The sequence below is a fragment of the Diachasmimorpha longicaudata genome, unplaced genomic scaffold (genome assembly GCF_034640455.1).
Source record: "Diachasmimorpha longicaudata isolate KC_UGA_2023 unplaced genomic scaffold, iyDiaLong2 ctg00000154.1, whole genome shotgun sequence".
NCBI classification, from domain to species: Eukaryota; Metazoa; Arthropoda; class Insecta; order Hymenoptera; family Braconidae; genus Diachasmimorpha; species Diachasmimorpha longicaudata.
Window position 1 is genome coordinate 27,501 of NW_026973959.1, and position 5,000 is coordinate 32,500.

The following is a 5,000-nucleotide window of genomic DNA, read 5'->3' on the forward strand; positions in this document are numbered from 1 at the left end:
GCTCGGCCTATCCTCTCTATTTCCTTACGCGAGTCGGCCGATACGACCGCGATAAGGTCGTCCGCGTAGGCGACTTCGATTGCGCCAAAATTCTGCTCGATGCTCTTGAGGAGGGCATCGAACATGAGATTCCAGCAAGCGGGGCCCAGGACTGATCCTTGTGGACAGCCCCGGGTGGCCGGCTTGGAAACCTCTTGGTCGCTCCAGGCAATCTTGACGGTCCGATTGTCAAAGTAGCTCCGGAGCACTTCAAAGACATTCTTCGGACAGTCTCGATCCGCCAAAGACTGGAGCACTAGGGGCCACCACACGTTGTCAAAGGCTCCTGAAATATCGAAAAGGAGTCCAATGACGTACCTCTTGTCGTTACCGCGTTCGACTAATTCACGCAACTCTACTATCGCGTCTTCCGTGGAGCGTCCAGGCAGAAAGCCATATTGACGTCCTGATATTTTGTCCTCAGTAAGGACTTTCGCCGTAAGGATCCCGTGCAGGACCTTTTCGAAAAATTTCCCGACAACCGACAAGAGGCAAATGGGACGGTAGGATTTGGGGTCGGACACATCCTTGTGAACTCCTTTGAGGAGAGCACGAAGTGTGCCGACTTTCCAAACGGTGGGGAAAACGCCGTGCTTAAGGCAGGCGTTGAAGAGTCGCGTGAAGATGTGAGGCATCCTCATGACCGCGACTTTCAGGACCCTAACTTCAACTAAATCGCATCCTGGGGCTTTGTCATTCTTAAGGGTCTTGACGAGACCCTTAAGTTGGTCGTCCGTCAAGTCTCGTGCGTCCTCTGTCTCGACCGTTAAGTTCCTCGCGCGTTCACGGATGTCAGTCTGTTCCGGTGTGTCTTCGTTGGGGTCATCGTCGGGTACGTGTGTGTCCAACAGTACCTCAGCAGTCTCACGCATTGTAAGTGTCGTGCCATTCGCGGTTCTAAGTGTGCTGAGTACCGTGCCTACACGTAATTTATCAGCCGCGTATTTATAATGGAAGCCCCAGGGATTCGCATTACTTTCGGTCGTTATGTAACCGCGCCAGCTATTTTCTTTAGTTGTCCTAAGTAGCCTGGTATACGATCGCAGGACTACACGATACCTACTCTGTTTAATTTTTCGCGCGTCAGGGTTAGTCTCCCTTCGGTAGCCGTTTCGGAGACGACTGACCAGTTTGCGTTTGCTGGTCAGCTCCTCGGTCCACCACGGATTCGCGCGACGGTAATGTCTGCGGCGCGGCATCGAATCTTGGCAGGCTTTGGTGAGTACGTCACCCAGTGCTTCTGCCATTCTCTCAACATCCGCTGTAGAATCCAGCGGATGGTCCACGAGTTTCTCACGGGCCTCCCCATCGAGGGTCGCTTCGAACTTTTCCCAGTCGGCCCGACGAACGTTGAACCGCATGGTAGAGCCCTCGCCGACTCCCGAGTTATTGACGCGCTGTGAGGAACTCCGGATCGCTAATCGAAAGAAAACCGACGTGTGGTCACCGGTGGACCACTCGTCCTCCAACCTCCATGCACGTATGAATTTATACATGCCAGGTGTGGCCAGTGTGACGTCGATGAACGACGTGCCTGCGGCACTCCTGAAGGTTGGGCCCTGCCTAGCATCATTCGCGACGCGGAGACCGAAAGACTCGATGAGCTCGCCGAGGAGGACACCACGGTCAGTGGTCCTGGGGCTCCAAAGGGAGTGTTGGGCGTTGGAATCGGCCGCCACCAGAACGCGGCGACCCCTGAGACAGCTGAGAACCTTTTCAAGCTGCCTCAGGTGGATTTCTATGTCGTCCGAGTATTGAAAATAACTGGAGACGACGAAGAAGGATCCACCGGGGACGCGGGCTTCAGCACAAACGCAATGTGCATTACTTAATTGGGACACGTAAGCAATCTCCACGATGGAGTTGCACGCAACGACGGCTGCCCACGGTCTCTCCGTTGAGCTCGCGGCAATACGCATTCCGACTCCTAGGCCGCGGATGGCCCAGGTGTTCGCCTCACGAATGGCATACGGCTCCTGGAGCAACAATATGTCCAGACGCTCTTTACGAATTAACTGGAAGACCTCCCCGGTTACTGCAATTGAGCGGGACATGTTCAATTGCAGTATTCTAACGTCGCGCTGCGCGCCCGGTCCCTCGATCGCGGGGGTACGGGGAGGATGACCTATTGGAACGGGGGGTACCGGTGAGCCTCCGGTCGCGACGCGATGACTATCGATCCTACTTAAACTAACTTGGCACTCGCGAACCCTACCTAATAAATGAGTGGACTCACCGGTTGACGATCTTGAAGATCCCGGCGTTGGCTGGCTCGGCTGCGCAGTCACTCCTTCATCCACTGCGACGTCCTCGTGGACAGCACGAAGGCTGGAACCTTTCCCTCGTCGGGAGGGCAGTACCCCGGCGCACGGCGGGCGACTACGAACCCTTGAGGGCACCACCCTCCTTGGGTCCCACGATGTAGTCGCTGGTGATGATCTTCTGCCATGCTGGGAAGCGATGCGCAGACTTCGCCGCACGACGGACGCATTATTGTGCCCCCCCGGAGATCCGATTGGGGGCAGCTTAGACTCCGGAATAGATTTCAATGAATGCTCTGCCATGGTTGAAAGTAGACGATGCGGTCGCCGGCCGTGCCGAAAGGCAAGAGCTGAAAAGCTGAAAAGTACACGAAGAAGAATGAATAAGAGGATTAAGGGTTAGATGGGGCGGTTCCCCGCGGCACCGAGCTGGGTAGCTCGGGACGCTGAGCACCGTCCCTGGGAGGGAGCCTTCCGGTTCCCGCCGAGCTGGGGAGCTCGGATCGGGGCCCGGTGGAGGCGCTGAAGGAGTGCTCCGCCTCGACTCCCCTCGAGAGAGGAGCAGAGAGGGAGCAGACCCACAGAAAGGGGGAACCCACCCATCCCGCCCGACGACCCACCCCGCGAACCGTCCCTTTCCCGAGGGATACCCACCCACTCCCCCTGAGACCCAGCCCCACGTGTGGCGTCGCGTTTTCGCCGGCCTCCACCGTTGCGGGAGGTTCCAACTACTAGCGCGTGGCTGGAACTAGTTGCGAGAACCGCAATGTCCATGCCCTTCGCACTGCGAAGCAGCCAGTCCCCCCTCCCCCGCACCACCCCGCGAACCGTCCCTTTTCCGAGGGATACCCACCCACTCCCCCTGACCCAACCCCCACGTGTGGCGTCGCGTTTTCGCCGGCCTCCACCGTTGCGGGAGGTTCCGACTACTAACGCGTGGCTGGAACCACTTACGAGAACCGCAGTGTCCATGCCCTTCGCACTGCGAAGCAGCCTGTCCCCCCGAACCCCCACCCGCGCGTGGAATTCCCCGTCCACCAACCGATTCCGCCCTCCACCACGTGGAACCACCCCTCCACCAGCCGATTTCGCCCTCCCTCGCGTTTCCCGAAGTCCGGCCCACCCCACCGTGACCAAATCCCCGACCCTCCCCCTCCGAACCCCCCCTGTAAGTAGGTCTCGCGCCCCTCCACCCGCCGATTTCGCCCTCCACCACGTGGACCGACCCCTCCACCACGTGGAACCACCCCTCCGCCAGTCGATTTCGCCCTCCCTCGCGACCCAATTCGCGACCCCCCCCCCCTCCGAAACCCCCCCATGGGTACAGGGACTCACCCTGCACCCGCAACCCACCTAGGTATAATTATTGAGACCCCCCAAAAGGGGGATCCCAATCCTTACACCAAGTTCGACTCAGGGACCGCGGGGTCGTCACACCCCGTGTGTAAGGGCGGTTTTACCCGCCATTACACCCCCTGCGGGCAGTAGGTAGGGACATTCAATGCCGCTATAGGAAACAACCCTGCCGGGTTATGGTTTCCGGAAAACGTGACCCCTCTGCCAAGTTTCTCCGGTCTTGGAAAAATCCAGATCTGCCAGCAAGCTGGGGGACACTTCGCTACAATGACAGCACTTTTCTGATTGAAAAGGACTGGAATTGCACCCACGGGGAACCACGGGGAGGTGGTCCCTGGCCTAAGCCCAGATTTGTAGGACCTCACGCATTACTGCCCCTCAATGGTCCGTTTCCCAAATTCACAACGGATGCCATTACAGTCAAAAGAACATCTGATGGAATTTAGGACTCAGCGAGGTACCGATTTCCATGGTTTGGTTTCCATCTTTATATTTGGTAATATTATCGAATTATTATCAAAACAACTAGGAACACACACCACGCACTTGGCATTATCCTTACTTCAAGTACCCCTGTACAACCTCAACTGGTGGTCCGGCTAGTAGAGATAGAACCATCTCGAGGTTTTTGGTCCCCAGTGAAGTGCACACGAAGCACAATCGTATTTCAAATGCGTTCGAGCGTGTCGGGAGGCTCCCAGTTGGACTCAGGGTCCGCGGGTTCGTCATGCCCGTGGTCCAGGGGGGGTTGCCCCCCCCCTTTCCCCCCTGCGGCAAGTAGGTAGGGACAGCGAGAATCGTCGTTAATCCATTCATGCGCGTCACTAATTAGATGACGAGGCATTTGGCTACCTTAAGAGAGTCATAGTTACTCCCGCCGTTTACCCGCGCTTTTTTGAATTTCTTCACGTTGACATTCAGAGCACTGGGCAGAAATCACATTGCGTCATCACCCGCTAGGGCCATCGCAATGCTTTGTTTTAATTAGACAGTCGGATTCTCCTAGTCCGTGCCAGTTCTGAGCTGAGCGTTGAATGGCGGCCGAAGAGAACGACTACGACACGGTGAAGTATCACAGAAGCCTCGCAGCAAGGAAGATCCGTGGGAGGCCAAGGCACGGGACCGAGCTCGGATTCTGAAACATTACTGATCCATTCACCTCGCCCAGGCCCGGCACGTTAGCCAAACCCACTTCCCGACCAAGCCCGACACGCCCCGCTCCTCAGAGCCAATCCTTATTCCGAAGTTACGGATCCAATTTGCCGACTTCCCTTACCTACATTAATCTCTCGACTAGAGGCTCTTTACCTTGGAGACCTGCTGCGGATATGGGTACGAACCGGC

The 5,000-nt window shown here is 56.9% G+C and overlaps 1 pseudogene; it reads right to left on the reverse strand.

Annotated features, from left to right (window-relative positions):
* Window positions 1-4,393: 4,393 nt before the first annotated feature.
* LOC135172085 (large subunit ribosomal RNA) overlaps window positions 4,394-5,000 on the reverse strand; it is a 2,841-nt pseudogene continuing 2,234 nt past the window's right edge.